The 19,993-nt window shown below is 40.8% G+C and overlaps 1 long non-coding RNA gene and 1 pseudogene across 1 annotated transcript; one reads left to right on the top strand and one right to left on the bottom strand.

Moving 5' to 3' along the window:
* Window positions 1-239: 239 nt before the first annotated feature.
* LOC141917678 (uncharacterized) lies at window positions 240-12,453 on the bottom strand. The gene is made up of 4 exons (XR_012621400.1): window positions 12,388-12,453; window positions 10,911-11,036; window positions 709-797; window positions 240-304 (listed from the first exon to the last, which is right to left on the bottom strand). It is a non-coding gene; the product is annotated as an uncharacterized LOC141917678 (long non-coding RNA).
* Window positions 12,454-13,745: 1,292 nt separating this feature from the next.
* LOC141917619 (ribosome biogenesis protein NSA2 homolog) lies at window positions 13,746-19,275 on the top strand (annotated as a pseudogene).
* Window positions 19,276-19,993: the final 718 nt, after the last annotated feature.

Genomic DNA, 19,993 nt, shown 5'->3' with positions numbered 1-19,993 from the left:
GCTGAAGTTAGCCCTGTTTTGAGCAGGTCACTGCACCAGACAACTCCAGAAGTTCTATTTTTTTCTACTGTTCTAAATAACAGTAAATATATATTATGTATTTACTTTAGAACTTTACTTGTTCTATTAAGGTATTTCTGGCATCCTGGACTTCTTGGAACAGGTTGGGATCATCAGCCTCCAGCGGTGGCTTTTGCTCAAAATTTTTCCCATCATCCAAATCAGAAGTAGGTTTCAAAATTATTTGTTCCTTAGTCACAACATCAACCAGTCCTCTGAAAATCTTGGCTTCCCCAATGGGCAACTGCAAATAGAATAGAGATTTTAGACAGCTGCAAAAAATTAAGAAAGGAGTTTCATTCAAAAGAAAGCAGATAAACATTTAATTTCTAAGTTTACCTGCAAAAGCAAAGGTTTTGTCTTCAACTTTTGTTTGATACTCTCAACAGCATATGTAAAACTATATTAAAACAACAGATACTAAGCTACACAAAACTCAATGATATAGTAAGATAGGTTTCCCATTTCTTATTTACTGCAAAAATTACTCCTACAATTACACAAAAATATGCATCTGCATAATCAAAGATGTATATAGTAAGTATTCACATAATTAGCTTGCTCTATGCTTAACAGAATAACTTTAACTTGATTAGATACATTCTCTTACAAAGTTTTTAACAATGATTAAAATAACTGTCTAAATACCTTTCCCTGTTTTTGTCCATCTCGTTCAAAAAGCAAATTTGTGGTATCTGATGTTTGTCCATTTGTCTCCACACTGTCAGAGTTTGGGCCTAAAGCAAAGGACAAAATGAAAACATTAGTGCCAATAGCTGAACTATACACTCCACAGTACTGCTGAGGGACCGAGTTCAGAGTACAGAAAGGAACTGTGCTGAATGTGTTGTGACAGTCCCGTATCTAGCAACATAGATGAACTATGCAAGCAGCTTTGTCTCACCTCTTCTCTTAGCTGTCATTGTTCCCCCTCCTCCACTAAGGGCATACAGGCATATTGGCAAGGAAACATGGAGAGAGACTAAGAATTACAGGGGATATATACAGAAAGAACTCAGTAATGTAGAGACTTAAGACTTTATTGCCAAGATACTTAAGCACACATAGGCAAGCATTTGTGTGGCTACACATATAACACTAAAAACTACTGTGGTTTTGCTAATAATTTGTGTACTGCTGAGTCATTTCTGATACTCATTTTTATTTGAAAATTAAAACTGGTATATATGAAAATCAGTTCAGATTAAAAAATACTCTCTTATCAATACATAGAAATAATGCAAGAATTTCCTACACATTTTTAGAAAAAAACGCAAGCAGCTCTGATTGTTTTGTTGCTAGGGGTGGGGGGTGTTACTCAGTGGAGGTTCATATACCTAATGTTTTCCAATAGCATGTTAAACAATGTGACTCACACTGATCAACAGTTGTCTCATCCCTCATCTAGGAAAAAGGGATGTCCCGTGGAACAGAGTGATTTCACAACATGTAGCTTTTCTACAGGATTGAACTACTCAAGCATCTCATGCTATAAAGTCAAATTCCAGCTTGCCTCCACCTTTTCTGCACTATGCTCCAATTGGGGAAGGAGAAATTCTGGCTGAAAATGACTAATTTTCTACATGAAATCTGAAAATAAGAAATGAATAGATATTAATCTGGTGGAGCTAGTCAGAAGCATTCATCTCAATCAATGATTGTAAAGCATGGCAACAAAACAACAAAAAAACCACCAGACTTGAATGGGAATCCCCCTTATTTGCCTCTTATTACCATTGAAATCCCTGTATACCACATGACTTGAAATTAAATGCTCAGCTTCCTGAAGCCAAATTTTGATCAAAATATCAAAAGAGATAATGCAGAGCAACATCTCTGTATTATTATTATTATTTCAGTCTGATTGTCCTGGTTTCAGCTGGGATAGAGTTAATTTTCTTCCTAGTAGCTGGTACAGTGCTGTGTTTTGGATTCGATGTGAGAATAATGCTGATAACACACCGATGTTTTAGTTGTTGCTAAGTAGTGCTTATCCTAAGTTAAGGATTTTTCAGTTTCCCATGCTCTGCCAGCAAGCAGGTGCACAAGAAGCTGGGAGGGAGCATGGCCAGAACAGCTGACCCAAACTAGCCAAAGGGATATTCCATACCCTAGGATGTCATGCTCAGTATAGAAACTGGGGGGGGTTGGCCAGGAGGGACTGTCTGGGCATCTGTCAGCAGATGGTGAGCAATTCCATTGTGTATCACTTGTCTTTTCTTGGGTTTTATTTCTCTCTCTCTTTTTGTTATATTCCTTTTAATTACTATTATTATTATTATATTTTATTCTACTTCAGTTATTAAACAGTTCTAATCTCAACCCACAAGCTTTACTTTTGTTTTTCTATTCTCTTCCCCATCCCACTGGGAGGGGGGAGGAGTGAGTGAGCAGCTGTGTGGTACTTAATTGCTGGCTGGAGTTAAACCATGACACTGATTTAAGTCATCAGACAGAAATACGCTACCAGTTATTTTTACCTCAACACCAGCTGAAGCATCAAACACTGCTACTGCTCCATCCAGGTTTCTCAAGTAACACTCAACATCCACTGTAAAGTCCACATGATCTAAAAACCAATCTTCCCTTTATACAGTCATAATTCAAACAGGCAACATCAACAGGTCATTACAATTATTGTTGTTTTTTTTTTAAATTTTTTTAAAATTGTGTCAAAACAACCTTGTCTTCACTTTCAGAGAAATATACCCATCAGTCCTTGAAACACACAAGATTGTTTGTAGGAGTCTGGGCCGCGCTGGGAGAAAGTGCAGGCAGAAGAATGCAAGGACGAAGACAAGGCCAGCAAAATAAGGCTGGCAAAAACACACAAGATAGCAGATAAGTGAGAAACACCTGTGGTCAGCAAAAGCACACAAGTCTGAGCAAAACAGGGTATGAGATAAGGGAGTTTTGGCAAGTTTTGGGCTTTACGTGCTAATTGCAATTAACCAATGCAAATGCTTGTAGAGGTGCGTGAACAGCGCGTGTAGATGACCTGTAGCCTATTAGAAGATAGATGAGTGCGTGTACGGAACTTAGTAGGATATAAATGTAACCAGGATTGGAATAAAAAAAAAAGATGGACGACCTGATCATCACATTGGTGTTGCGTCGTTTCTGTTCCCGCACGGAGAAATAAGGACCCCGGCTAATGGTGACCCCAATAAATGGTGACCCCGACGTGCCAACGTGCCGACGTGCTGACGTGCCGGCATGCTGATGTGACCTGCTATCAATGGGAGTGATTTACTATCGACGTGATTTACGACATGATAGAATCGTTGCTGATTCTGATAGAATCGTCTGAACAGAAGCCGGAGGAAGGCGGGGGCTGTCGGCCGGCGTTATCAGAGGTAAGCCGGGCTGCCCGAGAGAGGCAGGAGCGGATCCGCGCTAAGCCGGGATAGTAGGGGCTTAGATACCGACAGCATGGGGCTCGCTGCATCAGCGACAGAAAAGGCTGCAGTTCGAACTTTGATGCAGCTCGCAGAGGAGACAGAGGTGGATCTCAAGGAAGGGGATTTAGCCACGCTGCTTCTCTGGTGTAGACGTAGGACATTAATCACTAATACTGATCAGTTGTATGATGAAGAAGTTTGGAAATCTATTGGGACTGATTTGTGGGAATCGATTCAAGCAGGGAACAAGGAAGCGAGAAAATTAGCACCTACTTATCGAAGTGTGCGAGTGATAGTGGAAGCAATGAAAGGTCGGGCTTGTGTTGCTGCTGCCGCTGCTCGCACAATTGCTGCCGCTGAGTGGAAGGAGAGTGACAAGGAGGAGAAAGAGAAGGAGGAAAAGAACTTGTTATTTGATGGTGTGCCTGCGTCCTCTAAAGTTGTGTGTCCCGTGTCAGAAAGGGAATTTTGGGCAGGTCCTAGGATTGAGATCGAACCCTGGGTGCCGCCAACAATGCCCTCTGCCCCACCTTTGCCTGGTTCACCTCCTCCTGATACTTTGTCGAATTCCATAGACCCAGTTAAAGTGCCGCTCCCTATGGATGTGGATGATGAGTCATCTCGAGCAGTCTATCCTAAACCTCATTCTGAACAGCTTGCTAGTCTGTTAAAAGAACAAGAGAAAGCAATGTCTGACCTTTTGGATGAAATGCAACGGCTAGACCGTGGGTCAGCCAAACAGGCTATTCGTGAGGCGTATAGAAAGGCTCATCAAGCCATAAGGGATGGTTTGAAAGCAGTCGAAGAGAGCGTCTGTGGGCCAGAAGCTAGGGGTGCGCCCGGTGGGCAAAATAATTCTGAGAGACCCCCACAAGAGACTCAGATTACTGAGGAGAAATTGAGAGAGAAGGAAAAAAGAGCCAGAGCTTGGGTAATGCAGCTGTTAGAGGACGGAGAGATGACTCCAGAAGAGGCAGATAGTTATCTGAGAGGTAAATTTGGAAATGGGCTTACATCAAAGGAACGGCGAGCATACGCAAAATATAAACAGGTAGAGAACGGAGAAGGGGAAGTTAGTTCAACGACTCCATTAAAACGGGTTGCTGGATGGCTGCAGGGCAAAGACGAAAGAAAAGGACATGAAGACAATGCTGCTTCTTCGGCATCCAGTCCTCCCGCGCCTGATCCATCCCCCCCCCGCAGGACCCTAATTATACTGTGGGGCAGAGATGGAAGGGGGTGATTGAACATGCAGTTATAGAAGGGCAGATGCTGCCACCTAGTGTCATGGCAATGCCAGTTGTCGTGCAAGGGAACCGGCGGGTGTGGCATCCATTTGACTGGAAGACTGTGACTCAGTTACAAAGAACAGTCATGGACTTTGGGTATGATAACAAACAAGTTATGACCGTGATACAATCCTTCTTTCGCAATCAAGATTTAGTGCCGACTGATATCAGAGCACTTTTGGAGATTATCCTTCCCCCTACTGCTTTTATGATGTTTAAAGAAAGATGGCAGGAAAAATGTGAGATTGCAATGGTAAACAACCTCCATCAGTTGGATGGACATGATCCTTTAAGATTTGTTACACTTGATCAACTTATGGGGACAGGACAGTATTGTAATGGAGCAGCACAGGCAGCCTTGCACCCTCGTATAACACAACACTCTCAGGCACTGGCCTTAGAGGCGCTTCAAGAGCTGCCTCAAATTGGAAAACTGAGACTGCCTTATCATCAAGTGAAGCAAAAGCCAGATGAGCCATATATGCAATTTATTGATCTATTGAAAGCGGCACTGGATACTGCACCTAATCTTACACCTGATGCTAAAACAGCGGTGGGGAAAGATTTGGCATATCAAAATGCAAATCAAAGATGCCAACAAGTGATTGCCAGTCTCCCACGAGGTGCTAGCCTGACACAGATGGTTGAGGCATGTTCACGATTGCCACCATTATTGGAGGAGCAAGAAAAGGCTACTATCCACGCAAGAGCCCTTGCTGCAGCTTTAAGACCTGTTACAAGTCAGGGAAAAGGAGATCCCGGACTTAAAAATGCTAGGAAAAAGGAAGGATGTTTTTTATGTGGTAAACCTGATCATTTTAAGCGACAATGTCCTCAGGCAAAGAAAGCTACCATAACAGCGCCATGTGCCGGTACCTGTAACCGATGTGATAAATTTGGGCATAAGGCCAGCGAGTGTCGATCAAAATTCAAGAAAGACGGGAGCCCCTTGCCGGGAAACTCCTCGCAGAGCGCCTTTCCGGGGGGCGCCAAGACACTCAAATTCCCCCAAGTGGCGGCTGCCTTGACGAGCTCTCAGCAGCCACCCGAGGAAGTGCAGGCCTCGATTTGGCCGTGGGAGTCGACGTCACAATAGTAGATGATTCAGTGCATGTAGTTCCTTCCGCAGTTACAGGACCGTTAGGACATGGACTTAGTGCATTATTGATAGGACGATCCTCGGCACCGAAGCAAGGAATTATGATTATTCCTGGATTCATTGATTCTGATTATACTGGACAAATTGGGATAATGGTGAGAATTCTAAACCCTCCAGCCACATTGCATCAAGGTGACCGTATTGCTCAATTAATTCTGTTTCGAGCACATGTTATTAAGAGTCAAGATCGCGAAAGAGGCGATCAAGGATTTGGGTCTACTGGACCAGTGACTGTTGCCTTTTCACAATTGATCACCAACAATAAGCCTATGAGAACAGTCACAATACTTGGGAATGATGGAGTTAAGATCCGCTCTGAACAAGTCACGCTTGACACTGGAGCTGATGTCACCATTATACCATATGCTGCATGGCCACCTTCTTGGCCTTTGATTATGGCATCCAACATGGTTGTAGGAATTGGAGGAGCATCCCCTACACAGCAAAGTGCACATTTTGTCACCATTATAGATGACAAAGAAGGTCTCAGAGCACAAGTGAAACCATATGTACTGCATACGACACTCTGGTTATTAGGGCGAGATGTCTTGTCTCAGTGGGGATGTGTATTACAAACGCCTTTTTAGAGGCGGCCATTGTAGCGAGCGACCCCCGTCCTGTTTTAAAACTGAGCTGGTTAACTGATACTCCTGTATGGGTGGAGCAATGGCCGCTACCAACTGAGAAGCTCGCTCATTTAAGGGATCTCGTGCAAGAAGAATTGAATGCTGGACACCTTGTCCCTTCTACCAGTCTGTGGAATACACCTGTGTTTACCATCAAAAAGAAGTCTGGAAAATGGAGACTGTTACAAGATCTGCGAGCAGTTAATGCAGTTCTGCAGGACATGGGAGCACTTCAGCCAGGATTACCCAATCCATCCATGCTCCCTCAGGGCTGGGACACTGTGGTTATTGAGTTGAAAGATTGTTTTTTTACAATACCTTTGCATCCAGAGGATTATGAAAAATTTGCCTTCTCTGTCCCTTCTACAAATAGAGCAAAACCTTCTGAGAGATATCATTGGGTAGTGTTACCACAGGGCATGAAAAATTCTCCCACAATATGTCAGTGGTATGTGGATTTAGCTCTACGACCCTTTCGAGAACATCATATCGACTGTATTTTGTATCACTATATGGATGATTTGTTGCTTTGCCAAAAAACACCCATCTCTGAAGAACTGATTCAAGAACTGATAGAAGCTCTAAATATAATGGGACTTGTTGTGGCCCCTGAAAAGGTACAACGGACTGAGCCATGGAAATACCTAGGGATGACTTTAACTGAATCTACTGTTAGGCCACAGAAGCTATCAATAGTACAGAAAGGGGAAACATTAAATGATCTACAGAAATTGGTGGGAGATATTCAGTGGATCCGCAGTATTTGTGGCATTACTAACACAGATTTACAGCCTTTATTTAAGTTGTTGCAAGGAAATTGTAATCCTCAAGAACCTAGGTCTCTAACAGCGTCAGCTAAACACGCCCTGGATAATATTTCCCTGAAATTGAGTGTTAATTCTGCAGCTCGTATTGACCCTGCTCAAGCATTACAATTGTTTGTATATAATACAGAGTCAGAAGTATCAGCTTTTCTAGGACAATGGTGTGAACAACAGTCTAATCCCCTCAGAATTATCGAATGGTTATTTTTATCAGCCAGAGGACATAGAACAATAACAGCACGTGTGGATGCGATAGCAAGTATTATCCGAAAAGGTGTTCAGCGAGCAATATCTATTGCTGGAAAGGAACCGGATCGAGTAGTTGTGCCGTATGCACTGGACCTAATTCAGGCTATGTGTGAATCATCTATGTCCTTCTCGCTGGCTGTGATGAACAAATCCTATCAAACTGAGAACCATTATCCAAAGCATCCACTATTTAAAACTGCTTTAACAATGACTGCTGTTCCTGTCATTAGTCGACAACCTTTACAGGCTTTAACAGTATTTACAGATGCCAGCAGCAAGACCAAAACGGCAGGATTTGTTTGGCAGGAGAATGGAATATGGCAATCAGAACGCTTTGTTTGCGATACATCTGTACAGATTTTGGAGCTTAAAGCTGTGATTGCTGTGCTTAACCGCTGGATCATTCAAGATTTAAACATTGTGACTGATTCTTTATATGTGGCAGGTGTAGTACAACGAATCGAAAGGGCCTTGTTAGGACATGTGAACAATCCCACCCTTTTTCAGGCTTTCGTCCACTTACGAAATACTGTTAATCATCGCACGCATCGGGTTTTTAGCATGCATCTAAAGAGCCATACTAGGCTCCCTGGAGGTCTTGTAGAAGGCAACGCTCAAGCTGATCAGTTGGTTGCCGCTTTAGCAGACACGCATAACATTGTTCAAGAAGCCTACAAATCTCATGCCTTTTTTCACCAGTCTGCAACTGCATTACGTAAGCAATTTAACATCCCTAAGACCCAAGCACGGGCGATAGTGGCTGCTTGTCCAGACTGTGCCACTCCCACACCGCTACAGGACGGTGGTGCGAATCCTCGTGGCTTACAGCCACGGGAAGTTTGGCAAACTGATATCACTGTATTTCCGCCTTTTGGGCGTCTTCGCTACTTACATGTGTCAGTGGATACCTGTTCCTCATTTATATGGGCCTCTGCTCATGCTTCTGCCTCGGCAGCAGCAGCTCGTCAACATTGGACGCAAGCGATTGCGGTTATGGGGTGTCCAAAGAAAATTAAAACTGATAATGGTCCTGCATATCGGGCAGCCTCCACCACTGCCTTTTTACAACATTGGGGAATTCAGCTTCTCCACGGAGTACCACACAACTCTACCGGGCAAGCAATCGTTGAGCGCGCCCATCGTATATTGAAACATCACCTTGTTATTTTGAAAAAACAGGGGGAGACAGGGGGTTCCCCTCATGAGATATTGGCAAAAACATTATTTGTTTTAAATTGGCTTAATATACGTGGAGGGCAAGATGAACTGCCTGCGTGAATACATATGCAAACAAACAAGCATGATTATTCTTTTCAAAAAATTCAAGTGCAATTGTATTCCCCTCAATCTGGGCAATGGGAGGGACCTATGCAGTTGCTAACTTGGGGAAGAGGTTATGCTTGTGTTTCCACAGGTAGTGATCCACCCAAGTGGGCCCCCGCAAAGTGGGTGAAACCATGGATCGCAAAGAATGACGACACCAACCCTGCATCCCGAGGCACTCCAGAGACACCAACATCGATTGAACTTGGTCCTGACGCCGTTGTTAACGGCACTACATCCAGCGAACAGTGAAGTTCTGTGTCTTTTACCGAACCTGCAGTCATTTTATGCGGCTATTCGAACACAGCCGCTCACCATAAAACAGCTTGAAGAACATGACACAGCTAGTACGGAACATGGTCTAAACTGTCGACCTTGGGTTTTTATACATTGTGCATGGTGTGACAGGGCAACTTGGAGAGTCACACGTGCGCATGATCGGGAAAGTGTGTATAAATGTCACTTGTGTGCTGACCAGATTATCTTTTACCGAAGCAGATTGGTTGTCTGATTTTATAGGTAGGTCAGTATATCAGCGATTAGCTGTTAGTACAGAAGGACAGATTAGAGTTTTAGAGAACAACAGCCGTTTTCTAGGGCTTTAAGCCTAATTGAAGATCTTGGGCAAAGAGTTTTAGCAGAAATTAGTTTTGAGCTTTGTAAACGCTTAGCTTTGCAATGTATTAGGCAAAATAATAAGGTCGTGGATAGGAGCTGTGGTGTTGGAATAAACGTTCCTCGAAGTTGGCAGGTGCACAAGGATAAGATCACGCGGATCTGTTCGAACCTTTGACGACACCTGCAACGACAAGGTGCGGCTATCTTCATTAGCCACTGTTATAGCTACTTCTTTCTTCTTTCCGCAAGGAATGGCTGCCAGAAATGCGAAAATACATACGTAGATTAGCATGTTGGAGTGAAAAGCAATTTAATCTAACTTCGCAAATGCTGAGTGCGCTGCTTACTGATGTTGATAGTGTTAGGCATGCTACTTTGCAAAATCGTGCTGCTGTAGATTTTTATTATTGGCACATGGGCATAGATGTGAAGATTTTGAAGGAATGTGTTGCTTTAATTTGTCTGACCATTCGCAGAGCATACACCAACGATTAGCGAAAATGCAACATAACATGAAACATATTACAGAGGGACATGGCCCCTTTTCAGATTGGCTCATTGATCTCGGACTGAGAGGTTGGTTACAAACATTGGTCAAAGGAGCATTGATGGTACTGATGGTATTGCTGCTTTTGATGTTGATTCTTCCTTGCTTGTTCCAATGTTTGCAGAGGATGCTGCAAAGTTTGGCTGAGCAAATAAAATAAAAAAAAAAAGGGGGAGATGTAGGAGTCTGGGCCGCGCTGGGAGAAAGTTAGTGCAGACAGAAGAATGCAAGGACGAAGACAAGGCCAGCAAAATAAGGCTGGCAAAAACACACAAGATAGCAGATAAGTGAGAAACACCTGTGGTCAGCAAAAGCACACAAGTCTGAGCAAAACAGGGTATGAGATAAGGGAGTTTTGGCAAGTTTTGGGCTTTACGTGCTAATTGCAATTAACCAATGCAAATGCTTGTAGAGGCGCGTGAACAGCGCGTGTAGATGACCTGTAGCCTATTAGAAGATAGATGAGTGCGTGTACGGAACTTAGTAGAATATAAATGTAACCAGAAAAGGAATAAAAAAAAGATGGACGACCTGATCATCACATTGGTGTTGCGTCATTTCTGTTCCCGCACGGAGAAATAAGGACCCCGGCTAATGGTGACCCCGACAATTGTTATATTGCAATCACAGATCTGAGAGCAATTTAGTGTGGAAACTAAAAAGAAAAGCTGAACAGAGCTCAATATAAGCCTTTTTACTGCAGCAATTCAACCAATTAAATATCGCACCATATTTAAAATGAAGACTTACATTCTACAACACCCCACATCATCTACTCTCTCCTAATAATGTGAATAATGCTAAAGCGTAGTACCTGGGGTGTCAGTCAGATTGATTCTGTAGTCTTTCCAGTCAAACATAACAGCAGCAGACTGAATGGTAATACCATGTTCTCGCTCTTGTACTATAAAATCTGTCACTGTGTCCCCATCATCAACATCTGTGAATAGGAAGCAGGATTACAGGTGGGTATGCAAATAATTAAAAAGCTGAAGTTGTCTTGGAATAAGGATGCTGAGAGATATTTGGAAATACTGTCCCTTTTGTATATGTATAAGCTATGAAAAACTAGCCTTTTTCATAGAATTATAATGTCAGCTAGTTTACTCAGGCTCCCTTTCTAGGGAACAAATGCTCTGCAATTCCAACAACCTTTTTTGTTGTTCTTAATCCTAGGTAACACTGTGAGAAACTTAAAAATTAAAGCAAAGTCCAAAATCATAAATAAACAACAGTTTTAAAAAAACTGGATGTACTTATTTTATGGAACCTGACACTTTAAAATTTAGTAAATAAAAGTTAATTGAGTTTTTAAAAAAAAACAAACACAAACAAGTAAGAGGTTTGGTTTTGTTTGTGGGTTTGGTTTTTTTTAAATTTTTAACAAGAGCAGTTCCACATTTTCAAACAGGCCACCAAGTTCAACTGCTCCACAGACCTAACATCTTCTAACCTTCTCATACACAGTAGAGAACAGGGAATTAAATTTAAAAGGTCAAAAGGTAGCAGAAATGGAGGCTGCTGTGGCTCTTTCAATCTTGAAGATTTTTGTGAGAGTTGTTGAAGCAAGGAATTCTTCTTGTGCTATGGCTTTCAAAAGAAATGGTTACTTTTTGTTAATCTGGTTTCTTTACAGGTCAAAAGAAATGAAGAAATGGCTTTACCAGAATGGCCAATTAACAATATGTAAAACAAGGAGAACCTCTAATTAAATGGGAAATAAATCATAATGCACTAAAAGTAAAAGAAAAATATTTATCTATGATCTCTCAAAGTACAACTGCCTTAGAATATAAAGTGCATTAGAATTTCATTATATTGCATCACAACTTTGAAACAACTGGCTTCTACGTTAAGCATTCTACCAGCAACCTCTAACTGCATTGCATGTTATTGTGTACTATTAAATGTCTCAAAGCTACTGAAATACAAAAAGTAATACAAACAATGCCAAGTGTTCTTATGTATCCAGAATAATATAGCATTCTCTCTGTCATTGTAATTTTCCCTACATCAGTGTGGGCCATAATGCCGATGTTATGGATTCTGCATAAAGCAAAAACATTGCCTTTACTGCAGTAATTTTTTTTATTCAGTAATGTTTTTATAATGTTGACCAGCTTCCACATTCTGACTTATGTGAAGCCCAATCCCAACGTGAAATTATGTATTCTGTTTGGATAACAATTGTTAAACTAAAGATGAAAAAATAAATAAAATTGTTTACTCGGAGTAACCCGAATATTTCTTTCACTCACAGATAAAGTACCAAAATTTGGGAAAAAGTTTACCTCAACTTGATAACTTCAATGTGTTCACTGAAGATTTCCTCATAATTCTCAGTATTCTGGCTCCTGTTTCTAAAGCTGTTCCCTGCCAAGATAAGTAAATATTGTACAAAAGGTTTATGACAGAAAGCAGGTAACTATACTACTTCCACATAAATCAATCATGAAACTTAATTGTTTTTCAAGCTAGATCAGGTTACTGTTTTTCAGGTTACTGCTTTGCAGGTTAAATCAGTGTCAGATCTGTAAAAATAATGTTATTAAGCCTTAAAAATGCAGCATAACTATATGTCCACAAAACACCAAACATATTTCTCTAAGAAATTTACAACCAGTAAAGCAAAAAAATTTAACATCAGTTTACACTCACACTCAAATAAGCTCTAGAGTCCCGATTACCAATCAGTGAAGCATAAATAGCTCTTCTGATCTTAAAGGAGGTGGATCAGGGAAAAGTAAGCTTTTGGAGGAGAAATAAAAGAAAATATTAAATACTACAAGCTTTTAAGCATTGCCAAAAACACTGTGACACAATGCCCAAGTGCAGAAGCTTCAGAAATATTCCTAGCTGATTCCTGCTTATTTAAGGAGCCAGCAATATACAATTCTACTGATTTTATGCTTCATGGTAGAGTTTCACGATAAAGGAAACTTGCATATGGCTCACTTCCACCCCCTCATCTTATGAGCCAAATATCCATTTTCTACAGTCACTGCTATAGTTTGCTACACAAGAAAGCAGGAAAAGAAGTAGTGCCTTCACACTATCAATTATAAGTCCACCTCACTGAGCTCCATAAGTGGCCCAGGCGGCCGTTCCCCAGTTATGCAAACGATGCCTTGCAAACTTACATTCCCCTACCTGACGTATTACGAACCACTTGCGCATTACTCAGCTGGCCCCTACATTATCTTTTACCTCTAGATGAGGAACTTTAAAAAGGCCAAACCTTGGCTTACAGAGCAGAAAGGCATCTAGGGGCTGTGATGGGCACAGGCCCAGCCCTAGCCAGGACAGTAACGGTACTACATGCTGCTAGAAGGCATGCTCATTCTTCCTTTTCCCATGGGCCCCACCACCTAACCGCTCCAAGTTCCATACTCCCACCCGAACCTGACAGCCCCAGCCTTTCCCATTTCGTTTTTTCCTTTTCCTGGTCCTGCGAAGGCAGGAGCGAAACCCTCAAGGTATGTGGACCACCACCTCTCTGCTAGGAGGAACCAAAGTGCCATGAGGGAGCATTTCCAGCCAGGGCCACTTCTCAGCTTACCCACCCTTTTCACTGTGGAGGAGGCTGCTGGGTTGACAGAGCATGGGGAGGTGTTGTGGGGCCGTTGCTGTCGCAGTGGTGGAGGCCGAGATGGGGGTGATGGGGCAGGGGAGGGTGAAGGCAGCTGAGATGGCCCTGTTGTCCCACACTAAGGGTGCCACTGTCACGCTGAGGCCTACTCAGGCTCCCGCGGCGTGTCCCAGCAGCGCGGGGCCTGGGTGACAGGGCAGCGCTGACCTCAGCTGCCATTACCTGCTCACCGCGCTTCTTGTGCACACAGCCGCAGAATGAGTACATTGAGCTGCACCGTGAGCACTATGGCTACTGCCTGGACTACCACAAGAGGAGAATAAGGAAGGCCGCAAGGCTCACAAGTAGTCCAGGAAGGCCAAGAAGATGATCAAGCTGAGGGCCAAGCTCTACCACAAGCACCGGCATGCTGAGAAGATTCAGATAAAGAAGATGTGAGTACCTGCCTCATCTCTGACACTGTCCAGTCATCCTTACATTTGAAGGATGAGATTAGATGTTAATATATTTATAAAGAACTACTTATTACTTGAGTCATACATTATACTTTTAAATAGCACTCAGTTTGTAGGAGAAAGTGGGTTTTGTCACAATGAAGACATTTCTGACTTCCTCTCTTAATGGATGTTTACCATTAGCAGTTAACAATTCTGCACCTAAAAGCATTCCTTAAGATAAGTGATAATTAGCAGTAGTGATGACTGATGTAATTATGACCAAAAAATATGAATGTATTTACTCAAGGTTTTTACAGTGACAGCTGTATTAGTGTAGTGAGAGGCAACAGGTGTTTTTTAAACTTGTGTTAATAGAAAAAGTACAGTAACACAGTGTTTGAGCAGAACATGAGGCTTGTCTTCCAGGATAAATTACAATATCAAGCTATTGACAATATTATATTATTATATTATTAGAATTTATTTATAATTTGTTATTAATAATTTATTGTGGGAGCTATGCACATGATCACACAGTGATTATGCAATGCCTACTTTATTATGGTGGACAAGCCTTTTATAATGCAGGTGAAAATCACAAGATACAATCACATGGTATAATTCTTTCTGATTGGACAGTTAGCTTTGCACATGCTCCTTAAGCTCTCTTCTGATTGGCTGAGAACTGCCACCTCGACATTGTACAAACTTCTTCTCTGCCCAGACCCACACCCTGAAGTTGTTTAACTTCCTGGGTTCTTCCTCATTCTTCCAGGGTCATCTCCTCGTCACATCCTCGCCGAAGCTGAGGCTTTGCCAGTCTTGCTCATATGCAGGATTGCTCACATGCCGATTTCCCAGCAGGAAATCCTTTAGAATCCCCACAATTTATCATAATGTTTACAATATATTATTGTAATTACTATAATATGATTATATTATTATATAATAATATAATTCTTGTATATAAATATTATTATCATTACATTGTGAATATTAGCAATATTCATTTATTGCTAATGAACTTAATATCTATCCACCTTGTTGTTTTCATTGTTTTCCAAGAGTAGACAGTTGTTTTTCTCTGCTACTTGTAAAGGTATTGTGTTTGTTAACTAGTTTGTCAGTCTTCTCTCCCCCTGCCCTCAAAATTAATGAAACATGACCCCTTTTACACACATACACACACGTTCCTCAGATTTGTAAGCATTGCCATCAAATCTCAGAAGAGTAGTAACATGCTATTTTTTTTTCAGAGAGGAAGGCTACTGTCTCTCAAAGTGCTTGGCTTTGAGAGTTAAGCTGCTTGTTTTAAGCCATTCAGAAATTACTTAGTAAGATGAATGTCTCGTGTCCCTATCTTGATAGGAATTGACAAGCTTTTATGCACTGTGTAGTCTGTCAGTTGTTAAATTAAATGAAATTGTTTATCTTGAAAAGTACTTAGGATTATTCCTTAAGCATAAATATGTACTTGTTTTCAAATATCTCTTTTAAAAGAAAATTTTGAGCAGGTACAAGCTAAGTTAAAAGGATATCATATATAAAAATGTGCTTAATACTGAGTGGGTTTTAAAGAAAATACTGGGTTTCTTTCCTTGCAGCATTAAAATGCATGAAAAGAGAAGTACAAAGGAAAAGAATGATGAAAAAAAACACCTAAAGGAGCTGTACCAGCATACCTGCTGGACAGAGAGGACCAGTCCTGGGCTAAGGTTCTCTCTAACATGAGAGAAGAGAAGAGAAGAGAAGAGAAGAGAAGAGAAGAGAAGAGAAGAGAAGAGAAGAGAAGAGAAGAGAAGAGAAGAGAAGAGAAGAGAAGAGAAAGAGAGAAGAGAAGAGAAGAGAAGAGAAGAGAAGAGAAGAGAAGAGAAGAGAAGAGAAGAGAAGAGAAGAGAAGAGAAGGAGAAGAGAAGAAGAGGAAGAGAAGAGAAGAGAAGGGAAGGGAAGGAAGGGAAAGGGAAGGGAAGGGAAGGAAGGAAGGGAAGGGAAGGAAGGGAAGGAAGGGAAGGGAAGGGAAGGGAAGGGAAGGGAAGGGAAGGGAAGGGAAGGGAAGGGAAGGGAAGGGAAGGAAGGGAAGGGAAGGGAAGGGAAGGGAAGGAAGGGAAGGGAAAGGAAAGGAAAGGAAAGGAAAGGAAAGGAAAGGAAAGGAAAGGAAAGGAAAGGAAAGGAAAGGAAAGGAAAGGAAAGGAAAGGAAAGGAAAGGAAAGGAAAGGAAAGGAAAGAAAGGAAAGGAAAGGAAAGGAAAGGAAAGGAAAGGAAAGGAAAGGAAAGGAAAGGAAAGGAAAGGCAAAGCTGTAAGTAACTGTAATAAAATTCAGATGCTTACTATTACTTGTGCCAATGACCACTTTGTGTTGCTGATGCTGAGGTGACTTACAGTCTACAAGCAAACTCTAAATATTGATATTGTACAAAACCTGAAACCCTGAATAATTGAACAATCTAGGACAAAGTAAGCATATGCAATATCTTGATCTTTCATAACTTTAAATGCTAGTTAAAATAAGTAGCTATAAGTTGTATAAAAAGTATGTCTACCACTACTCTTTAGGGAAATTTTATTTTATGCTTTGGTTGTCCCCTTTCATGTATCAGTGCTGCATGTAAGACTGTTGACTTTTTCTTATCTCCCCCTCCCCCAGGGAAATAGGAGCTTCCTGTTCCAAAGGTCTGTGCAGAAACACACAGGAGAAACAAGTTTCAAAAGTGATTCATACAGGAAAGAGAAAGAAAGCGGCCTGGAAGAGAACGGTTACAAAAGTTTGGTTTATTTGAGATGGCTTTACTAGGAAGCCTCTTAAATACAAATGATTCATTCAACCAATGGTAATGTTCTTGAGACTTAAAGAACATTTAAGGAATAATTCTTTAGACTTACTGCTTTGAGATCCTGTGGTAAGGAAACTTTCTTCTATGATAATGCACTGGATTACTACTGATGTAGAACATTCTTATTAGTTTCCTTGCAGAAATATAAACTTAGAATAGCCTGAGGGTGGGGAGATGCCCCTGCAGTCACAATCTGTATTGAAGTATCTCAACTCTTACTCCCATAACTCAGATGATGCCAGTAAGTTAAAGCTATGAGCTGTCAAATTAGCATGGGAAGGTCTTTAGCAGAGGCACTTTGAATAGTTTTTAAAATTGGAAGCTTATGTCTTTTTCAAGCTGCTCTGATTCTGTCAGCTGCAGAAGCCAACTCTGTCCTAGGACTCCAGAACTCCCTCCTTGTGGCTTGTTAAGTAAGCTTGAAGCAGAGGTGACCGTATGCAAGGGAAATGCTATGCCTCCAGCCTGGTCTTTTCTTACACGACTGCAGGAAGAGCATATGGGCTCTAGCTTCCTGGCAGTGCACAGGAGGAAAAATTAGATTCACTAAGATAGTGTAGTTTTTCTATAAATACCTGTTCCTGTTTCCTTACAGGAATCAACAGAATCACTATACAGGCTGCCTGTTGGATCATACCTCATTACTATTTTGACAGTCATCTTACACAGAGCCTTGGATAAATTTTTATTGACACAGAAAAGGTTATGGTACTTAGTGGTGAAGTCCTCTTTACAAAGCACAGGTCACTAGATAGAAAGTGTTATAAGAGATGGGTATTTAATATTTTACAGTATGTGAGAGGTTTTTCAGTTTTACAAGAATAAAGGAAAAATTTCTAGTCTTAAAAACCACTAGCACTGTTAAATGCTTTTCCATAAACTCCTAATTTCTTCATGGAATAGAAGCCATCTGAAGTAGCAAGTATTCTGCTTGTACTACTATTAAAAATTGGCATCCTGAAAATATACACAGAAAGCTTTATCTTGTTATTAATCAGGTTTTTAAACAAATCTGGCATTCTGTAGTAGGCAGATAGCATTCTATATTCTAGGTGTTTCATTCTTCCCAGTCTCTTAAAACATATAAAGCTGAGGACACAATGCTAAAAGTGTTAAACTAGATTAGTCATGAGGGCTTAAAGCAAATAGTAACTTGTTCTAACACTCTTTATGCAACAGGGCTTATGTTTCAAGAAGGTACATTGTACATGCTGAACTTAAAGCTACTTTCTGCCTACCTGTTCTCAATGTAAAAAAGAATCCTTCTTCTTCTTTGTATACAATACTGGGTGTAATTACCAAAGGTACCATCATTGAGGTGAATGTGTGAGCTTGGCCTCGTGATAGAAGGGGACAAAGTTATCTGGGGTAAGTAGTTAAACTAGTTCTACTGCAGAACTACTTTTAAAAGTTTTAAGTCTTCATTATCTGATGTATTGTTAAGACCACATATTCTCATAATTGATCCATTGTTAAATGTTAGGTTTGGGCTGTAGTAGAAGCAACTCCTAGGCAGCTCTATAAATGCAAGTTTTAAGTTTTCATCTTAGGCTTTCAGTTTACACTTTCAATGTCAAATTAGGTGAAGTTCAGAAAAAAAAGACTTAATTTGCTTGCATATGTCTTTCATTAAGCAGTGCTACAAGTCTATAAAGACCTAACTATGTGAACTATGAACAATTGTATTATGTTTTCAGTGGAAGTTCTGTATAGAAGTATCTTCATAGGATGAGATGGACTTTAACAGTGAGGTTGACTTGAACTATAGCAGAACCTATGGCTATAAGGAAGAAAGTTTTTATGATGAGGGTGGTGAAACATTGGAACAGGTTGCCCAGAGAGGTAGTAGATGCTCCATCCCTGGAAACATTCAAGGTCAGGTTGGATGGGGCTTTGAGCAACCTGATCTAGTTGAAGATGTCCCTGCTCATTGCAGGGGGGTTGGACTAGATGACCTTTAAAAGTTTCTTCCAACCCAAATTATTCAACAATTCGGTGATTATTTTTTTTAATGTACCCACAACTCTAAATGATACATTTATAAAAACAGCCTGAATAAAATATTTTGAGAACCTAAGTTTGCAGCTCAGCAGTAAGTACATTTAGATTTCAAAATGCATTTCAGTTTTGGAACAGGAATTTCATACACTTCTAAAGCAACTTGTGGATTGAACTTGCAAACATAAAAAATTCTGATTTATTATATAAACTATTTCAAGCTTTTGTAGACATTTAATTCCCTATTCTCTTTAGGGAAATATGCACAAGTAACAAACAGTCCAGAAAATTATGGCTGTATTAATGAAGTCTAACTTGTCTAACTTGTGATTGATACTAAGCATTAGACATGGGCTCTTGCAAAATTAGTGCAGTTTCAACAAGTTTGCAAGATCTCTGGAACCTTCAACCGTTTAAGAGTATTGACCTGACCCCACAAGCTGGTGAGAAACTTAAACGTGCCAGGAATGACTGCTCAGATTTTTATATTTATTGTTTGCTCAGCTGAACACTGTCCAAATAAAGTGATTCAATTTTCATGTTTTGCTAATGTGGTATGGATTTGATCTAAACCTTCTCGATGTTTTTACAGTAGATATATTGTATAAATACCTATTCAGCTCACATTCCTAGTGATGGGAAATACAGCCATTATCCCCCATAATGGCCCGCCGTAATAGATAAAGCTACAGAGGAATATATTAACTTGCATTCTGCTTCTGGGAAAGCAGGAGAGTTGGAAGAATGCAACTATAATCTTAATGCAGACTTACATCAGAAATTAAACACTCAATTTGGTACTTGCCCCTACAGAAGCGCAGGCTTGAGATCATATCAGCAGCATGGGGGCACAGTGGGGAAGGTAACTAGAAGGGCAACTATTTCTTTTTTCCCATTACCTCCTTTCTACCCTTTGCCTCCATGACTGCATTAATGGAAAGAATAAGGGCTGGGGGGTGTCACACTGCAGTTCCAGGCAAGAGAAGTTTCAGAAGCTTAAGTTTATGAAGTTGTAGCGGTTTTATGATGTGAAATTTGAGA

The sequence above is a fragment of the Strix aluco genome, chromosome W (genome assembly GCF_031877795.1).
Source record: "Strix aluco isolate bStrAlu1 chromosome W, bStrAlu1.hap1, whole genome shotgun sequence".
NCBI lineage: Eukaryota > Metazoa > Chordata > Aves > Strigiformes > Strigidae > Strix > Strix aluco.
The sequence above is the reverse complement of the archived record's forward strand: the minus strand, read 5'-3'. Positions and strand labels throughout refer to the sequence as shown.